The sequence below is a fragment of the Pelodiscus sinensis genome, chromosome 5 (assembly GCF_049634645.1).
Source record: "Pelodiscus sinensis isolate JC-2024 chromosome 5, ASM4963464v1, whole genome shotgun sequence".
NCBI lineage: Eukaryota > Metazoa > Chordata > Testudines > Trionychidae > Pelodiscus > Pelodiscus sinensis.
Genome location: NC_134715.1, coordinates 60479323 through 60500839, shown reverse-complemented (window position 1 = coordinate 60500839; position 21517 = coordinate 60479323). Strand labels below are relative to the sequence as shown.

At 41.7% G+C, this 21517-nt stretch overlaps 1 long non-coding RNA gene across 1 annotated transcript in view; it reads right to left on the bottom strand.

Annotated features, from left to right (window-relative positions):
* LOC106731935 (uncharacterized) overlaps window positions 1-19912 on the bottom strand; it is a 29119-nt gene extending 9207 nt beyond the window's left edge. Inside the window, exons 1-3 of the long non-coding RNA XR_012904198.1 lie at window positions 19845-19912; window positions 7294-7418; window positions 2581-2885 (exon numbers count right to left, since the gene is read on the bottom strand). This is a non-coding gene — a long non-coding RNA (uncharacterized LOC106731935). The remainder of the gene's footprint in view (window positions 1-2580; window positions 2886-7293; window positions 7419-19844) is intronic.
* Between the last annotated feature and the right edge of the window lie 1605 nt (window positions 19913-21517).

Genomic DNA, 21517 nt, shown 5'->3' with positions numbered 1-21517 from the left:
TAATGGTTAACATTTTATAAATGGCTGCGCAGTATAAATTATTAAAAAGCTAAAGAATGTTATTTATGATTGCTAAGGATATTAAGTTATGGTCAACAGGAGTAAACTTTACAAATTCTGTGGCCATGTCTACACTAGGAAATTATTTCAAAATTACTAAATTTTGACTTAACTCCCAATATAACAAAATGGAATTTTTGTTTGCTGACCACCTACAAATTTAGCTGAAAGACAGAGCTAAATAAATATATGTTTTTTCCAGCATTGGCGAAATTGTCCAAAGACATTGCACCCTTGACTACATCTACACTGCAGGCTTTTTTCACAAGAACAAAAACTTGCAGAGCGTCTACACTTCATGCTTGTTCTTGCTCAAGTAAATTTACAGTACAGCATCGGAAAACAGGACTTCTTCCGGAAGAGTTATTCCTCTCCCCATGAGGAATAAGCCCTCTTGCACAAGAGCTCTTCCACAAGAAAGCAGTGTAGACAGGTAACATGAATTTCTTGTGCAAGAAACCCCTATGGCTAAAATGGCCATCAGAGCTTTCTTGCACAAGAGAGCATCCACACTGCCACGGACGCTCTTGCGCAAAAGCACATGGCAGTGTGGACACGCTCTTGTGGAAGACCTTTTGCACAAGAACTCTTCCACAAAACAGTTCTTGCACAAGAAGCCTGCAGTGTAGACGTAGCCATATGAGTAGTCCAACTGATTTCAACTCAGCCTTCAGTAGTGCAGAGTAATTTCAGTTGCATGGTAATATTTACAGTGTATAGCATTAAGCACATGCCTACTTGGGGCATTGGCCTTATTGTCATGGTCAATGGGAGAACTCACACTGGTTATGACAATGTAACCATTATGTGGCAATGTTTTCTGGACTGGATAATACATCAACTAGTTATGAATTTCCTCTAATTCAAACAATTAAAAATGTTTTTGATTCTAAAGACAGTATTTGTTTCCACCTTAAGATCAAGCTTTCATCCTTAACGTCCCTTCCCTCCCACCCTCCCCCCCCCAAAAAGGGAGCTGACAATAAGAAGGGCCCACAACCTAGTATGCTTCTAGAAGAAGACAGAGTTATACTGGTTATGAACCTTCACTAGCAGGAATCAGTTGCTTTCATAATAAAGGGTGAGTTTATACTTTGCAGAGCCCCATGCAAAGCCCACAGGGCCCCAAGCGACTAAAGAGGCTGCTGAATGGAGAATTACCTTTCCCCCATAATTTCTGTCAGGGACAATGAAGATGAACTGTGAGACGAGAGCTTTCAGGCTCTCTGAAAAGCAGGATCCCAACATGGGCACTTGCTTGTATTTATGCCCAACTGATTTCAGATTCATCCCTTTTTCAGATTCTATCCTATATAATTTCTGACATAGTTTGACATATCGAAGACAAAATACTGCTGCAGCCTTCATCTATGAATTTAGCAGTTAAATCTTCTTTTTACTATTTTTAGATTTATACACAGTAATATACTTATCACTAAGAATTTTCAGAGCATATGATTTCATTCCTGCATTCACTGCCTGGTAATCAACACATTGGGTAAAAGATTACACTTTTTATATGTACAATATAACATGGCTTGGCACTTCATAAAGAACTGCTATTGAAAGGCATTCTAACACCTTGTTTCATGGGATTTGCTGATATTGGTGTTCTTGGGCTTTCTACCTTCCATTTTAAAACATACTGTACTTTATGTCTTCAAGGCTTTTAACGATCAGGTTTCATAGTTGCAGAACTCACTCCCAGTTGAGAGTGCTGCAGTCTGAAATGCAGTGTTAGTGTTCTTATTTGACTTTCTGACTCATGAAAGTATCAGTTCATTTATACCGTTTCTAAAGAGCCTGGAGGTAAGCTGAGATGAAGAATGTGTTTATAGGGTTTGTTTGGAGAATTTTGTAAAAAGTAGTTGAGACAGTATTGAATAGCTGCAGCTACTACAACAGTCTGTGCACTTGTAGAATACCAGCTTCATAGCGATCTGTAAACATTGCTAGTGCTTCTCAGAATACAGCCCCAGCAAATAACTTAAAATAAATAACACAACAACATAGGGCCTGATCCAAAGTCATTTCAGTCAGTGGAAAGACTCCCTTTCCCTCTAAGGGGCTTGAGCTCAGGTCCTTATAAAGCCCACTTGTGTACAGCAGCCTTAGGGTTTGTATAACACCTAGCACAACAGAGCCCTGAATGGATGCAACTGCATTTCAAATAATAAAATAATAAATGGCAAACAAATATTTAAAATTGAGCATGCAGTGCCATTTTTCATTATTAATTGAAATTTAAATGAACATCTGGATATTTTTATTACCATTAACAGAAACTAATAAAGATACGTCTATTATTTAAATTATTACAAAATGCTTCAGAGCATTTCTTCCTTCAGAATTATATGGGGGAAAGATTGTTTGGCAGATATAAAATGGCAGATAATCACTTATCTATGTCCCACTCCCCCATTTAGCTGTCATCAACTGCTTGGGTTAGAAAGAGAGAGCTATGAGTGTAAATTGTACCACAGGGAAATACCACTTATACATTTGTATATTTTAACTTACTTTTTATTATACTTGACATACATTTTTTCTGACTAAAGAATTAAATGAACACAGCCAAAGAAAGGTAGCTGTTGGCTAGAAGCCATCAAGGGCCTGTCTTCTTTTTCATTTGTTGTTAAATAAACTGGTGAGGCACAGTAGGCATAAGATATTTTGGCCTCGTGGTCTCTGCTTGATTTTTACTTTTGTTTTCTAGAGATGGGGATTTTTTTGCTTTTTTTTTTAGCAGGTTCCGATAAGATAAAATGAAGATGGCAGCGAATAGCTCTGCTGGATGCTTTCTTTTGTGTTCAGTTATTACTTACCTATATGGAGGGAGAAGAAATACAATCAAGACACACAACTTTTATTTTTATGTTCTAGTTGGGGAGAGGGTTATTCAAAGAAAGCAAGAATAAACACCTCATCTTTTTTTTTTCATTTCCATTATTGTAAAATGACTATTAAAATACTGCTACTTCTGACATTTTGAAATGGCACAATTCCCATTCACTTCAATGGGCATAGAAATAGACCTTATTTACTTACTGGAGTATTTCTTAGCATCTTAAATAAATCTGTAATTTTTTTGAGGTTTACAAAAGTGCTAGAGAATATTTGTAAAGTCTAAATTCTGTACTCAATTGTAGCAAAACAGGAATATGAAGCACAGTGCAGATCCTACATACTTTGCCCCCAAATTAGTACACATGCTTAACATCAGCCCTGTGCATCTGGCTGCCGTGTTCCTCACAAACTCATAGAAAACACACATCACTAATCTCTGACTATTGGTAAGGGGTATCGGTACCCAAAAATGGAACAAGCCTCTGGAGTAGATGCCAGTTTTAGATACAAGGTTTGGTGAAGTATCTTGCATTACAGGCAGGGAAATATACAGCTTTATATACCCCACCATCAGGAAGAGAGGGTATGTCTACACTACAGCGCTAATTCAAACTAACTTAGTTTGAATTAGTTAATTCGAACTAAGCTAATTTGAATTAGTGCAGCTAGACTTAAAAACTAGTTCGAATTAGCATGTCCACACAGAGTGGACCCTGAACAGAGTTAAGGATGGCCGAAAGCAGTGCCGGCAGGGCATCAGATGAGGACTTAGAGCGTGGAGCTGCTGTCTCAGGCTAGCCGAGGGCTGTGCTTAAAGGGTCCTGACCCCCACCCCGGACAGACAGTTCTCAGGGGTTCCCTGCTTGCAAAGCAGTCCTGGCTTGGAGTGCCCAGAGTACCCACACTTGGCACATCACAGCACTTGGCCACCAACCCGGCTGCAGTTGCCGCAGGCTGCCATCTGGGGAGAGGGGGCAATTGGGGGGCTGCAGGAGAGCTTCCACTGCCAGAAGCCAGCAGAGCCAGCCCAGTCCTCCCCATCGGGGGCTTGTACCCCATTCCTCCCTCACCTCCTTCCACTTACCCTTCCCTAGCCCCCCTTCCTGATGTACAAAATAAAGAAAACGTGTGTTCAAAAATAGACTCTCTCTTTATTGAACAAAACTGGGGGAGACTGGGAAAAGGAGGTGGGAGAGGGGAAGAGAGAGGGTGGGAGAGGGGAGGGCAACTACAATGATCAGGGGTTTGGAACAGGTCCCATATGAAGAGAGGCTAAAGAGTCTGGGACTTTTCAGCTTAGAAAAGAGGAGACTGAGGGGGGATATGATAGAGGTCTCTAAAAGTATGAGTGGTGTGGAGAGGATGCATACAGAAAAGTTCTTCATTAGTTCCCATAATAAAAGGACTAGAGGACACCAAAGGAAAGGAATGGGTAGCCCGTTTCAAACTAATAACAGAAAGTTGTTCTTCACAAAGCAAAGAGTCAACCTGTGGACCTCCTTGCTGCAGGAGGCTGTGAAGGCTAGAACTAGAACAGAGTTTAAAGGGAACTTAGAGAAAGTCATGAAGGTTGGGTCCATGGAGTGCTATTAGCCAGGGGGTAGGAATGGTGTCCCTGGCCAAAGTTTGTGGAAGATTGGAGAGGGATGGCATGAGACAAATGGCTTGGTCACTGTCTTTGGTCCATCCCCTCCAGGGTCCCTAGTGTTGGCCGCTGTCGGCAGACAGGCTACTGGGCTAGCTGGACCTTTGGTCTGACCCAGTACGGCCATTGTAAGCTCAGGGCTCAGGGTCGGGGGTCTCACTGGACCACCTTGATTTTCATGCACACCTGCTCCTGGGTGGCCATGCTGGCAGCTCTCCTGCCCTAGACGGCCACTTTCTTGTGCCTAGTGCAGAGGTCGTGGACGAGGTCCACGATGTCTGCACTGGACCAGACGGGTGCCCGCCTCTTGTGGACCAGGGCAGGCTCCCAGGAGCCACCAGCCTGGTCCCGGGAAGAGGGGGAGGGCTGGGGTCATCGGGTGGCTGGCTCGAGCCGTGCCAGATGGAGAGTCTGCTGGCTGGGTGCTGGCAGGCTTGCACCTGGCACGGGCACCGTAGCCAGCCCGTGCCCCTTTAAGAGGTCCGGAGCCGGGAGGGGGGCAGTATAGTTTTCCTGGTGTTGGCCAGAGTAGCCACCAGGGAAAGCTGGGGAGGGCTAGCCTCCCACTAGTTCGAATTAAGGGGCTACACCCCCTTAATTCGAACTAGTAAGTTCGAACTAGGCTTAGTCCTCATGGAATGGGATTTACCTAGTTCGAACTAAGCGCTCCGCTAGTTCGAATTAAGTTCGAACTAGTGGAGCGCTAGTGTAGCGCCTATCAAAGTTAATTCAAACTAACGTCCGTTAGTTCGAATTAACTTTGTAGTGTAGACATACCCAGAGAGACATGGGTCTTCCCCCAAAAAAGGCAACAGATGGGATCCAAGAAGCTAAAGTGTACGCTCTTACAGCATGTTTACACTAAGAAATTATTTTTTTTAAACTTATTTTGAAACAATAACTACCAAAATAGTTATTTCAAAATAGCATGTCCACACTATAGGGAAGCCTTGAAATTGGTCTGAGACAAAATCCCTTAATGTATGTCTATACTTCTATACTGCAGGGAAAAAGTTGAATTAAACTACACAACTGATGTTGCTAAGGTCGCATAGATTAAGTCGAAAGAGTTTAATTCAGCTTTTGGTGCTGTCTACACAGCAGAAACTTGAAGGAAGAACACTCTTCCTTCCACTTCCCTTACTCCTCGTAAAATGAGGGTTACAGCAGTTGGAGTAAGAAGTCTTCCAGCTCACCATTATTTGGAAATAATGACTTACACTTAGACACGCTCTTTATGTGGATGTACTACCTCAACTTAGAGCCCCAGGAAGCACTAAAGAGAAATTACTTTGAATGACTCTCGGGAGTAGTTATTTCAAAATAGCAGCAGTGGTGCATCCATACTACAGCTACTTCAAAATAACTATTTTGAAAAAAGTATTATTCCTCGAGAAAAGCAGGAGTTATTATTTCAAAATAACCAATCCCTTATTTCAAAATAACGGGTTTGGTAGTATGGTCACTTGGCTTGTTATTTTGAAATAAGGGGAGTTATTTCAAAATAATTCCCTAGTGGGGGCCAGGGCTTAGTGAACCACAGAATATAGGAGCAGATACAGTTAAACTCACAGCCACTTCTACATAGCCCAAGAAATATTCAATACATTAAATAAGAAGCTAAAAACAGCGCTTTTAATGTCTTCCCTCCATTTAATTAGCCACCCAGAATCTTTATATTTTTCATTCCAAGTAATCGCATAAGTTAAAATAAATTTCAAGTCCATCAAAGACATTTTAGTTAAGTTATATTTAAATGCAGGACACTAAATACTCATTACCACATATCTGATTTTAGAGAAGAAAGCCAAAATCTGAACTGTATGTGTAATATTAAGAATAAAATTTTGATCATTAAAGTTGGACAATTAATATTAAAAAGAATCTGCAAATATTTGTTTGATTAAAAACATGGAATACCTTGAAGGCTATTGACAACCACTTTTTGTTGTCTTTTGCAGATATTTATATAACCAAAAAAGGTATTCAGCAATAAATAAATAAATAAATAAATAAATAAATTATGAAAATGGCACAGATATTTATGCACACATGACTATATTTGTTCAAGTGTTTGTGGCAGAATATATCCACCCACACAAAGGGTCACAACAGCGCATGGGTAGTCAGATCAGTCAGAATGGGAAGCAGGCCAAGTTGGGTACTGAGGGAAAACCAAGGTTCAGGTGTCATGAGACAGACAGGGTCACGTTACCAGGCAGTCCAGGTCCAAGACAGACCAGAGGGAAAACCCTCTAGAGTTAGGCATCAGTAGGCAACCAGATGCCAGAATCTGGTATCTCTCATGGGCAGGTTCTGATGCAAGACAGACAAGCTGTCTATATGTTGTTCGGGCAATTCCTTATCATGCCTTTCTGGCTTAAGTACTGGTGCCAGCCAACCAAGGGGTTGCAATAAGCTGCCACTAAGGTCCTGCTAGGCCATACAGCCTGCTAGAACCAGCTTCACTGGGTCCTGCCACAAGAGGCCAGCCTAAGTACACTGCAGTCATGTGGAGGTATCAGTAGCCCAGATGTCCTGTGGTCTCAGGCCCTAGCTCTTCAGGTTCTTATACACACATCATTGTGCATATATTCAAATTAGACACATACATACATGTTCTTGACTACTGATAAAATATATAGGTATTCATTTCATTCTCTGTTGCTCCCACCCTTTCCCCAAACAGTTTCCATTTTCAGTTTTGGAATGCTGTAAGAATACATAGTTGTCTTACTTACCTTATATCTTCTTTGATTTTCTTAATCTTTTCTCCATTGATCTACAAACCTTTCCAGTTGTTTGTCTGATATGGTAAATTCTCCTTTAGTTTTTTTTTATATGAATCATCTTTACATCACATATTCTGTAAAATTTGAGAGTTAGTTTTAAAGATTTAGCATCCTATTGCTTTTACTCAGCATAAAATGAGTATACAGCCTCTGAAGTCGTATGAAATTAGGTCCTTAGTCCTCTAAGGCCTGACAGTTCTTAATGTCTGTAATTAACGTAGTACATGTAACTTGGCCCTTAATCTTGATTACCACTTTTAATATTTTGATAAGAAAACACCAATTGGTCCAAACTGTAATTTGTCCCATTTTCTAGCATGTAAAATCTGCCACAAAGAAGAAAAATAAAGCAGTAGAGGGAGAAGCCAATCACAGGAAGCCCCTCTGCTGGTATCCACACTTCCCTGGACACCAGGCTGCCTCAAAGTGCAGAAGCAACAGAGCTGTCTTTACAATTTACAAGGTTGCAAAATAATTTTTTAGCATTGCTTAAATGTAGCTGCAACTAAGCACAATCCTGACCTGAGGTTATGGGAAGGATTAGAGGAGAGGATTCTTTGGCAAACTTATAGCTGACTCAGCTTACATAAAACTTATTCATTTCTGCCCTTGTGATCTGTTTATATTGGCTCACATTTTCAAGACATTTTTACAAGGAAATGAGATAGTATCTTTCTTTTAAAATGAAACCTGAAACTCTTCTTCATATATGTAATGTACTCAAATCAGAAGGAATTGTCATGAAGGCCTTTCCATGGCCTAACCAGCTTTGGATAGTTTATGCTAGGGAGATAGGTCAAAATTCATTAGCTATAATCCTATGTATAGCTTGCCGTAACTCCCTCACCCACCCTTACGTTGTGACAGGGGACAAATTGCCATGGTGGCACAATACTAGCATTTCTAGTTGGAATGGGGAAGGCAGGGAAATTTAATGCCCCTAGCTTCAGGTCTCAGAAAGTGAGGCTTTTTAGAAGATGGGAGAATTAAATCTGAGGAGCAAGACAAAGATGAATAAAAGTATAAGTCCACTAGTTATCAAGAAAAGAGATCTAATAATAGATGACACCAAGAAGTCTCGGGTGTTTAATGCCTATTTTGCTTCCATCTGCAATAGAAATGTTAATTATGACCCAATGCTTAACATAATTAATATTAACAAAGAGTGAAGGAATGGGTTAAAGAATACAGTATATAAATAACTTAGTTGTATTTAAGTTGGAATAAATTGACAAAATTTATCCTGGAGTACATCAAGATCTAGCTGAACCTATCTCAAAACTGTCTTTTAGAACTTCTGGAAAACAGGCAAGGTCCCTGAGGAATGGAGAGGGCAAACAAAGTACCTATCTTCAAAATGAGAAGAAAGTAGCCCAATAAAATTATAGTTCAGCAATCTTAGCATCAGTACCCGAAAAGATATTGGAAACAAACTATTAAACAATCAACCACTCATCACCTAAAGAATCATAGGGTAGTAAGAATTAATGTACATTTCTCAAGAACTCATGTCAAACCAATCTAATTTCCTCCCTTGACAGGGTTACTGGTTCAGTGGATGAGAGGAAGGAGTAGATATACTATAAATTGATTTTAGTAAGACTTTGACAAAGTAGCACAAGAGATTGAGGAGTTTATGAAAGTGACACCTTTTCCAGGGTTGCCTGTGATGCATGGTGGGGCAGGAGGCAGCAGACCCAGGATTCATATTAGTTCAGATCTTATGTTCTGAAAAGTTCATGATTAAAATTGCAGTCAGCTACTTGCAGAGGCCAAGGAAGCATTTTTTTCTCCCTCCAATATATTAGGTTTGGGTGGTGTAGGGTGTTTCTTCCTTTCCTATAAAATGCCAGAGAAGGCCATGGCTGAAAATGCAGCATTGGATGGGGTGAACAGGGGCTCTGAGGTCGCACCAAGCATTCTTTTTCTCACTCGCTTGTTTAGGTGGTTCTTGCTCATGTGATCAAGGTCTATTTGGTACCCAAGGTTGGGGAGAAATTTCCCCCAGCTCAAGTTAGCAATGAGCTTAAGGGGGTTTTGGCCTTTCTTTGTACATGTGTATATAGATCACTTGCCAGAATCTGGGTATATTTCACTTAATCATTTCCCTGCCATTGTGGGGCTGTAGAAACTGCTGCACCGTAGTCCCTCCTGTGGTCCAGAAAAATGTAACCTCCTAGGGGTATAATACTTCGGTCTAATTTTGGGTTCTTGGGTTTTGTGTTCAAGTCAGGATCAGTGTTGGTGGCCTGTACAGATCAGACTAGATGATTTGGTGGGCCTTAATGTCTCTGATTCCGACATTCTGGCCTTAACGTCTCTGATTCTGACATTCTGAAACAAACTGGAGAAATATGGACTAAATGAAATTACTACAAGGTGGAGAACTGATTGACAGACCATACTCAAAGAGTACTTATTAACTGTTCACTGTCAAAGTGAGAGACCATACCAAGTGGAATTCTACAGAGGTCTTTCCTGGGTCCACTTCAAGTCAATATTTTCATTAATGACTCGGATAATCGAGCGAAGAATATGCTTATAAAATTTGTGAGTGATACCAAGTCAGGAGAGGTTTCAAGCACTTTGTATGACAGGAATAGAATTCAAATTTACATTGACAAACTGGAGAATTGGTCTGAAATCCACAAGATGAAATTCAACAAAGACAAGTGCAAAGTACTATACTCAGAAAGGAATAACAAAATATACACTATGTGCAGGCAGGAAAAGGGAGTAAGGGAATTTGTGTGCAGCCATCTTGGTCTTGTTAACAAGAGAGCAAGAGTCAGGCTAAGTCTGTGGCCTGACAACGCGAGATCTGTAATTAGACACTGCCTTCGCCTCTCGCCTCCATACGGAGATAAGGATAGAATGCTGACTCTGGTAGGGACCTTGAGATAAGGAGCATCTGGGTGGAACTAAATAACTGTTAGCCATTGGTGTTTGTAATGGGAAGGAGACTAATTGTTATTGTTATTATATTTAATAGACAGTATATAAACTGCTTCATAATTGCTTGTATTCGAAGATCTGCCTCGGACGGGGGGGGGGGAGCTTCCCCCCTGTCCGAACCAGTTTTTCCCTTGCTGCAGCTCGTAATAAAACTGCCTCTGGCTACTTGTTGCTTACAAACTCAGAGTGAAGACAATGTTTTCTTCCACACTATCAAATAGGAAATAATTGGCTAGGCAGTATTACTGCAGAAAAAGATGATGGAATTATAATGGATCACAAATGACTGGCTGGTGGTGGGAGAGCATCTCCCAGGGGTCAGATATGTGTGCCGTCCCCACAGCCTGTGAGCAGGAAGCCGAGGGTCCTTGGGGGTGCCTCCTGGGCCACGTAGCAGAGACTGGCATTGCACATACTTCCAGGTGTACGGATTGTAGCACGATGCCCAGGCCAATTGACGATCACACCCCATCCCCTTGGAGGATGCTTGCAAGACATCCAGGCCCTAGGGTACCAGCTCGAGGTTGAGGGTGATGCTGCTGGCCATCTCCTCCTCCTCCAGCTGCTCATCGTCCTCCTCCTCCTCCTGGTCTGGGAGCTCTGGGCAGGCAACGATGAGTGTCTCCAGCCCCAAGTCCATGACCAGGGTTGGGAAAGGGGTTGAAACGCCCCCGAGAATGCAGTGGATCTCAGTGTAGTAGGGACAGGAGTGGGGTCCTGCCCTTGAGCAAGAGCTGTGCTCTCTTGCCCTGGCATAGCCCTGGCAGAGCTCCTTGACTTTGCTCCATATTTGTTTGAGGCTCAAGGGGTGGTGGCCTATCAGAAATGGAGATTCTGCAGGTTTTGAGATTCTCCTCCTCACCCCACACCTCCAGGAGGGCAAAGATCTCCGCCGCAGACCACGACGGTGAATGCCTCTTCTGGTCCCTAGCTGGGTCCTGGGAGGTCATGCTCCCTCTTTGGGCCAGGAGGTCTTGGGGGGCTTGTGGCTGGACCACAGATGTGCAGCACTGTGGCAGTCAGAGCCGCACAGTGAGTGCAGCTCCCAGGGCTGGCTTCCTGCCATAAGCCTTGTCCCTTGTGCCTGCAGCTTTAAGAGCTGGCAGGAGTCAGGAAATATAGAATTCTGATTAGTTTGGATGGAGTGGCCACCAGGGTACCTGTGTTATTTCCTGGAAGCCTCTTTTTTCAAAAGAATTTCCTCTTCCTCATCCACACATGCCTTTTTCTGAAAAAGCTTTTTTGGAAAAAAGCTTCTTCCTCATAGAAAAAGGTTTACTGCTGTTGGAAAAACCCTCTTCAATCTTTCAACTTTTTATCAAAAGAACACAATAACAGTGTGGTTGCAAGTATTTTTTTTCCAGAATAACAACTGTTATTCCGGAAAAATGCATTATACACTCTTTACAGTTTATTGACAGCCCTCTCTAACTTCTCTCTTAATTCAAATCCTTCCTTACAGCACATGTCTTCCAAAAGGTCTGTTAAGTTTAGGTCTTATCTCAAGCAAGTGACCACTAGAAGCAAGACATAAATTAGCCTAGCTATCTAGTGTAAAATTGTTGGAATCGTGGTACATGAGGACTTATCAAGTGTATACAAGCAAACACCCTTTTTGCAATTTATGACAGGCAGGGTTGGTAGCACTTTGTCTTAGAATCAGAGGAGTCAAGAAATCTTACTAACACCTCATTCTCAGTTGCTTATTAAATCAAAAAAATACTTCAAATACTTAAGGAGCAAGAGAAAGATGAATGGAAATATAGATCTAATTAGCAGGGGAGAAAAGCTAATAACTAATGTAAAGTTTAAACTTTTAAGTGAAAGTCTCATGTTTGTTGTGCAATACTTCCATTAGCATATATCTGATTTTAAAAAAAATTAAATAAATAGTAAGACCATCTAATCTTTGTATTGCCTACTTTTTTAGACAAGTTTTTACTGCAATGTTTTGCAGTAGCTAGGCTGCTTCGCTGGTAAAACATCTGCTATCTAGGGCTATTTCCACACTCTGTGGCTTCGTCTAGACTGGCATGATTTTCCACAAATGCTTTTAACGGAAAAGTTTTCCGTTAAAAGCATTTGCGGAAAAGAGCGTCTAGATTAGCACGGACGCTTTTCCACAAAAGCACTTTTTGCAGAAAAACGTCATGCCAATCTAGACGCACTTTTGCGCAAAAAAGTCCCAAAAGCCATTTTCGCGATCGGGGCTTTTTTTCACAAAACAAATCTGAGCTGTCTACACAGGCCCTTTTGCGCAAAAGCTTTGTGTAAAAGGACTTTTGCCCAAACGGGAGCAGCATAGAATTTCCACAAGAAGCACTGATTTCAGACAGTAGGAAGTCAGTGTTCTTGAGGAAGTTTAAGTGGCCAGTGTAGACAGCTGGCAAGTTTTTCCGCAAAAGCAGTTGCTTTTGCGGAAAAACTTGCCAGTCTAGACACAGCCTGGGGGTTTTCTGGGAAAATTCTGCCACGTCCAAGGAACGCATTTGCACTTCCATTTTTTTTTTTTTTGCAGAAGACCAAACGCACTCTTTTGGGGAGTCCTGTATGCCTGGATCCATGAGGGATAAGGGCTCTGCCAAAAGAGGAGGCTTTTCTGCCATTTGGCCCCATCTAGACTGGGCCTAATGGCGAAAAAGCCTCTTCCGAAAAAGCGATTGGAAAAAGCTACACATTTGTATAGCTTTTTCTGACAAAGGACAGTAGTGTAGACCTAGCCTAACATTTATTTGGTTGGGGGTTAGGACACTCAGCTAGGAGTAAGAAAACCTAGGCGCTATTCCTTTGTCTACTGCTGACCTGCTATCTGACTTTCAACAAATCACTCTTCCTCATTTTCCCCCTAATTGCAAAATGTGACTGTGAACTTCTCCTCCTCTGTAATGCATTATGTAGGAGTTATGTGATATCATTACCTTATTAGCTCCCACTTTTGTCATTTCACTCTCTGAAAAAACACTGGTATCATATCCCTCTTCATAACTTTTTCCAGCAAATGTGTGAGACCAGATTTCACTCTTTGCAATAAAGATCCAAAATGTGCAAGACAACATCAGATGACAGAACAGGAATCTTGTAATGATTTGCCATTCAAGTAACTATACACCATTTATATTTGTTAATCTCAGTTAAAGTTTTTTGTATTTTTACGCAACACATAATAGAGAATTAAATAATGTTAGGGATCTGATCTTGTAAGGATCTGAGCATCATCAGCTCTATTGATTTCAGCATATCACAAGTGAAATTGAGCATCTTGCAGGCTTGGGCTACAGGGAAAGATGGAAATTGGAGTCAAATCCAACCTGGCACCTTCCTGATAATGGACTTTCAGTTTACCAGGAGCAGGTTAGCTGAAGAAGCACGAACACCCTTCTCCAAAACTGAAATTTAGATTTCATTCCAGTCCTTTGCATACATTTTTTAAACACAGATGGGCCTTATCCACACCCCTTTTTGTGGAATAACATATAAGATCTTCCTCAGCTATGAAGATGGGATACTCTATGTTCTTTGGCTGCAACAGTCCTAAATAAAGGCAGAGTTATTCCTGTAACTGCAATGCATCAAAGAGTGCAAGGAAAGCTAGTTCTGGGCTTGGTGTAAATAATATCATGGGTGTGACACAAACCAGGAAATTCAAAACAGAAACTGACACGGAAATTGCAGACTATTGCCTCCCTATATCCCCTATTGAGCTTCCTTCTGGAATAGCACGTTTAGAGTGGAACATAAATCAACATAATATTTTCTGACGTCTGTGGGTTGAATGTACAGCATAAGCATTGGGTCAAAGCACTTTCTCCTGATTTGGCTCAGTCCACCCCCAATCAACCATCTGAAAGTTCAAAAGGTCAGGTGCCCTTTTCACCATGAATACACTGGAAGTTTTAAACACTGTAATTGGTACATCTGAGACAGCTGCTGGTGGCAGCCATCTTGTGAAAAAATGGTATCATTTGTGGCACCAGCAATATGGGAGCTCATTTTAATAGACTCTAATCAAGTCTCAGCCTGCTGTGCTATTGCTGTAACAGTCAGAAGAAAGGAATTATTATGCAGTATTACAGGAATTGTTTAATTTTTAAATGTAAAACTATTTTTCTGAATGCTGAACCAACATTTTGGCAAGTAGGGGAATTTATTTACTCTTTCCTAAACAGCAGTCTCCTGCTGCCTACATCCCTTTTAGCAAAGCGGTTACCCATTAGAAGCATCAATTAGGTTTTTTTTTTAAGACTGGTATTTTCAAATACACCGTGATTTCAGTGAATTTGAACTTTTATATTTCTGGGTTTGGCCCAGCAAAAACATAGGCTCTGATTCTTGGACCTGGCTCAACTGCACTAATATTATAGAGGACTTAAGGGGAGAAAGGTGTTTTTATAACATCTTTATAATCCTTAGCTCTGGGGCCAAGTAGGGGCTGGTTCAGCCTCCACTATGAAACAGAAGAGCCTCAGGAGTGTTGTAATTTACATTCAACTATCAGGCGTCTGACAGGGTCATTCTGCAGCCACTTCTCCATTTCACAGGGGAGTTGCAAGGATGAATCCATTGAAGACAATGAACTGTTCACTAGTGACTACAATGTGACTCACCACCAAGTGCTGCCTCCATAGCTAGGAGCAGCATTGCAGGATTTCATCCCTTGTTGTCTCACCATCCAGGTCCACAACAGCTTCCCGTTGCCTTTTGACTTGGCCCACTGGCTGGGTCACTTTTGATCTTGCCCCTTTCAGGGTAAATCAGAATTTCCACCCAAGAGTCCCAGGACTAACAGTCCTTCTGATTCCTTGTGCCTATGACTTTTTGCAACTAGTCTTCCTGGTGAGGCTGCAGGGGTACCCAGTTTGTCACTCCATCCAGGGACTCTTCTGGCAAGTAATTAAAGTCTGTCTGGTTAGACTGCCTGCTTCTTTCCTGAACTACCTCCTACATCCACCTTCTCCCCAGGGGACTCTTAATTTTCTACAGGAGTCTAGCCCCACATCTTACTTCTCAAGGTAACAAAAGAAACTAAATTAACAGAAATAAAGAAGGGCTCTAGCTTCACTCTCCCACCCAGATATTTCAGCCATATCTTACTGCTCCATGTCCATAATCAACCTAAGGTAGCTTGGGTCTATGTCATTCTCCTGTCTGCGAGATAATGAAAGATCTGTCCATCTCCTCAGACAGGGGCTTTTTGAACTGAGCTTCTCTCTTTTTAAATCTCTTCCTCCAAAATTAGCACACTTCACAGATGTGGTGGGGCTCCTGAGTCTAAAGCTGTTCTTTTCAACCCCTTCTTGTCCAGTGCAGGGTTTGTCATAGGGGAAGCATGTAAACACCTAAAGGTTCATCTATATGGGAAAGCTTAACTTAGATTACATGTAAATTTAAAACAGCCTAGCTTCCCATGTAGACACTATTGTTCCACGCTAACTGTGCCTTTGTGAGGTTTAGCTTAGTCCACTTTGGAAATGGAGAATAACAATTACACTTTAACTTTGTAAGTGAATTCAGTTAAGCCACTCAAAGGCACTTTTACTCCACACTAAGGCTATGTCTACACTACAGTGTTATTTCGAAATAGCTTATTTTGAAATAACGCGTCTACACACAAAATGCATTTCGAAATAGTTTTTTGCTATTTTGAAATAGCATGTCCACACTGAGTGGACTCTGAATCACATTTAAGGATGGCCGGAACCAAGTCTGGTAGGGCATCAGGTCTGGATTTACTTTGTGTGGCTGCTGCCTGAGGCTATCTGAGGCCTGTGCTTAAAGGGACCACTCCCTTTCCCCCCTCTCGACAGCCAGTTCTCAGGTTTCCTTGCTTGCTTGCCTACCTCAATGAGGGACAGCAAAGCATTTTGTCTTTGTGTGCTCTGGTTGCCCTCACTCGGGACCCCAAAGGACTCTGCAACATGGAGCCTGAGCTGACCCTGGGCATGCTGGTGTTTCTTGTGGATGCATTGCTGCAAGCCTGGCTGCACTTTCTTCAGGCTGCCATCCAGGAGGTCCATTGGGGGGCTGTCAGTATCCAGGAGGCTCTGCAGGAGAGCTTTCACCCTGAGGAGCCCTAAGAGCCTCCCTGGTCTGCCCCACTGGGGGCTTGTGCCTCATTCCTCCCTCTTGTCCTTCCACTTACCCCTCCTTAACCCCCCTTCCTGATGTCAAATAAAATACATGTATTTTCATGAACACAAACTCTCTTTATTTAACAAAACTGTTGAGGAGGGAATGTAACTCTGGTGAGACTGGGGAAAGGAGGTGGGAGAGGAAGAAGAGAGGGTGGGAGAGAGGAGGGGGAAACCTGGGAGGAGGGAGCTGGAAGGGGGAAGCAAGGGGAAGAAGCGGGAGGGGAAGCTCAGGGCTCAGGGGTGGGAGTCTCACCGGACCAACTTGATTTTCATGCAAACCTGCTCCTGGGTTCGCATGTGGCCTTTTATGGCAAGGCTGGCAGCTATCCTGTCATAGACGGCCGTGTTCCTCCATCTAGTGCAGAGATCATGGGCATTGCGGGCATCCCCCCAAACCTGAATAAGGTCCCTGAGCTCCACACTGGACCAGGAAGGCGCCCACCTTCTCTGGGCCCTGGCAGGCTCCTGGGAGCTGGCAGACTGCTTCTGGGGAGCAGTGGAGGGCTGGCTGCCAGTGGCTTGCTGGCTCATGTTTTGGGACCACTGGGTCAGGGGCAGTGACTTCTGGCTCTGGGCTGGCAGGCTTGGAGCTGACACAGACACTGTAGCCAGAGTCTACCTCTTTATGGGCTCCGAGGAGTGGGGGAGGGAGAGAAGTGTTCTTGGTTGAGGCCGGAGTAGCCACCAGGGCACCCTGGGAAGACTGGAAGCCCCCTATTTCAAAATAAGTGTCTACACAGCACTTATTTCGAAATAGCTATTTTGAATTTGGCGTTATTCCTCATAGAATGAATTTACCAAATTCAAAATAAGCGCTCTGCTATTTTGAATTTATTTTTAAATAGTTGTTAGGTTGTGTAGATGCTAGGAAAGTTATTTCGAAATAACTTTGCTGTGTAGACATACCCTAAGAGTGTCCATAAAAGCTACGTCTACACTACAGGGTTTTTGCGCAAAAACCTGCAGAGCATTCACACCTTAAGTGGATTTTAGTGCACATAAATTTACAGTAAATCAAAAGAACAGAGAGGGTTTTGCAGTGTAGGTATTCCTCTTTCTACAAGGAATACCTCCTTTTTGTGCAAGAGTTCTTATGCACAATATATGTGTGGATGAGCAACAGGGGGTTTTTGCACAAAAAGAGCCAATTGACAAAAGCACAGGTGCTCTGGTGGCTATTTTGTGAATAGCAATCAGAGCTTTCTTTCAAGATAGCGTCCATGCAGTCTGAACGCTCTCTTGCGCAAGTTTTTGCTGAAGATCTCTTCTGCAAAAAGCTTCTTGCACAAGAAGCCTGCAGAGTAGACGTAGCAAAAGACAGCTAGTGCAGAATAACTATTTCCACAAAGGCTACGTCTAGACTGCAAGCCTCTTTCGAAAGAGGCTTTTTCGAAAAAACCCTTCAGTCTAGACACAGCCAAAGAGACAACTGGAGAGAGAGAGAGATGTAATTTGACCCCACATCTTATGCCAAGAGCTGTAAAGAAAGCGGTATAAAGAGTAGTTGGATTGACACCAACAAAGGGAAATCTCCACACAATCAGATGAGCCGAGTTTGTGGTCCCTTTGCTTCATTGGGACTACAGTGTACAGGGGAATCCATCTTGTAGATATTTATTTTTAGGAGACACCATCCATTTAAAATACAGCCAATTTGAAAAAAAATAGAGCTTGAAAGCAGTTTCAGATTTTAGACTTGATGATCAGTCTGCCTCCCAATTTTCTGAGGTTAACAATCAATTTTTTTAACAAATGTTTTCCTCTTTCCCTTAGTTATATGAAGACCCACACAATCAGCAAGGGCAGCTAACTACACAAGAAACTCAATAGCACTAAATCACTGAAAATCCAGAGAACAAAGAAAACAAACTAAATAGTAGATAACTATTTTCTCTGTAACCTCTTAGTTATCTTAGGCGCACCAGTACTAGGTGAAAAAACTTTAGGTAGAAATTACCCGTATATACCCGAGTATAAGTCGACCTGAATATAAGCCGAGGCACCTAATTTTACCCCAAAAAACTGGGAAAAAGTATTGACTCGAGTATAAGCCTAGGGTAGGAAATGAGGCAGCTATTGGTAAATGTAAAAAATGAAGATAGATACCGGGTCTAGCCCCGGAAGTCGGGGCGAAAGCTGCTCCGGTGCCCCTGGTCTGCTGGAGACCGTCTCCAGCAGACCAGGGGCACCGGGCGGGTTCCCGCGCTTCTGAGGCTTTGCCAGAGCAAAGCCTCAGAGGCGCGGGACCCCCCGCGGCTGCGGCTTCAGTCCGGGAGCCTGTGGTCTGCTGGGGACGGTCCCCAGCAGACCACAGGCACCCAGATTGAAGCGGCAGCAGCGGCGGTTCCCCGCGCCTCTGAGGCTTTGCTCTGGCAAAGCCTCAGAAGCGCGGGAACCCGCCCGGTGCCCCTGGTCTGCTGGAGACAGTCTCCAGCAGACCAGGGGCACCGGAGCAGCTTTCGCCCCGACTTCCGGGGCTAGACCCGGCTAGACCCGGCCAGCGGCAGAGACGCGCTGAGCCCGCCCGCCTCAGTTCTCGAGATGCTGTCTCGAGTATAAGCCGAGGGGGGCATTTTTCAGCACAAAAACTGTGCTGAAAAACTCGGCTTATACTCGAGTATATACGGTACTTTTTTTATATTGACAGTGTCTCTTGAAATTAGGCTTTTTTTCTTTCTTAGTGAAGACTTTTCTGCAAAACAGTCATTCATCTTGAGCTCTTTATATTCCTGGGCTCTTCTTACAAAATGCATCAACTTTACTAAATACCCTATATGATATACAAAGAGGAATTAAATACTTTTCATTTATATGTAAATTATTAGCTTTTTATCAACAAATGTAAATTTCACTTTACAAATAGAAAGCAACAAAAATATTCCCATTGAAAACTTAAATGTACAGATAAAGTAAGGAAAATGCTGCTTGAGTATGTAGAGGTTAATTTAAGAATATGTATATATATTTTGATAGGTGAGGTTAATAACTTATATTTTACTAATTAAAAATATTTAAGTTTTTTAATCTCAACAATTATAGTTATTAAATAAATTATTGCCTGATTGCTCAATCCCTATAATTTCTCACAACTCTGAAAATTTAAACAAAAAAAAAAGCATAAAGCCTTACAATTTTGTACATTTGTGAAAATTTAAATAGATATATATTTTAAAGATTAAAAAGAAAAATCAATATCATCCATCAAAATTATTAAAAACTAAAATTTGAATTCTGACCAGATTATTTATGTGTGAGCCAACCCTATTCCCAGAAATTTTCCTCTATTGGTGAAAGGTTATTTGTATAGGTTAATACCCATTAACATTTGGTGAGTAACATTTGGTGAGTCACCAAAATTATACAGGATCTTGGATTTGGGGATTTTGAGCTCAAAGTGGGGGAAAGAGTTCTTACCTTGCAGCAAAAAGCTCATTTCCACACAAACAGGACTCTGCCCAAGGATCTGAAGAGTTTGTGATTTTCCTTCCTGTGAGGAATTCACAATAAGAGAAAACATAGAGCAACAAATCCATGGTGAAATCATTAAGGACTTTTCTGCAAAAAATATTGCAGACCACAACAGCAGAGCAAAATTGCAGGAAGAATAATGGTAGTTCGAATTAGGAGCTTTAATTCGAACTACCCAGTCCATGCCGCATGTAGCTGCGAGCAGGTAATTCGAACTACGGGCATTTAAAAATGGCACCCACCCGGGAACATGCAAATGAAGCCCAGGATATTTAAATCCTGGGCTTCATTTGCAAGTTCAAATGCCTACATTAGCAACCCTAGTTCGAACGAGGGTGGCAGTGGAGACATACCCTAAGAGACTCTTGGCTGTCATTGGCTATGTTTACACAGCAGCGTTATTTCAGAATAACTAATGTTATTCCAAAATAACAAAGTCCATGTCTGCACTACAAGCAGTTATTTTGACATAATGTTGAAATATTGTGAATCTGGAGGACTTCTTACTCCGACTCCTGTAACCCTCATTTTACGAGGAGTAAGGGAAGTCAGACGAAGAGTCCTCTTTCTTGGACTCCCTGCTGTGTAGATGGCGCCAAAAGCTGAAATAAGCTATTTTTCTTCAGCTACACAATTGACGTATCTCAAGTTTCGTAGCTTATTTCAGCTTTAGTCCTGCTGTATTTACATTCCCATAATGGCTGTGGTAGTTGTTACAAATTGGCATAATTAAGAGGATGGCACAAAAGATCAGGGGAGCACAAATGTGGCATTAAACCATTTTCCCACTTACTTGCATATCAAAATATCCCAGCAAGTTAAAATGTGCTGAGATTACATCTTGATACAAGTTACACAAGCCTCAATAAAATCTGACACACAAAGTTAAAATTCAAGGCATTTGAAAAGCTATTCAAAACTTTACAAAACTACCATTATTTAAACTATTTACAGCAAACTGTGCTTTAAAAAAAACCAATGCACATAAAAATGAATTAGGTTTGTGATGAATGCCTAATCTGAATGCAGGAAGATGGAGGATGCTAAAAAAACTCAGATTAATCTACAGAAATGGGTTGTTTCTCCAGTATCTTTTTGTAATCTAGTAATGTATTATATTATCCAATTATCCCAGGCAGGCAGGTTGCTATTTTCTACCTTGTCCAAAAGAAGTAGAATTAAAGATGATCTCCTTAAATTACTGCTTTTAAAACTGAATTATATTATTTTGTATAGGGCCTGTCCCTACTTTTATAAACTGTTAATCTACTGAATGTTTTCACACTTGATACACAATTTTTATTTACAAGCAATGTGAATTCATTAGCTAGATGTAAATGATAGTTATTATGCATACATTTTTTGCTGTCCCCTAGGAATGAAATGAAAATGAGATGCTGCATCTCTAAAGGCCTTCTTAAAAAGCAATATTTATAAGTAAATATTGTAACCAAACATTTGGTAAATTGACACTACTGTACAGTGAATCATATTCTTCCAAATTTCAATCATATCCTATCACACACGGGAAGATTGCATTATTTAGATGCTATGAATTTTCCAAACCCTCGATTGCTAGTTCCAATCTGAGACACCTATGTGAAATGAATAGAGTCAAT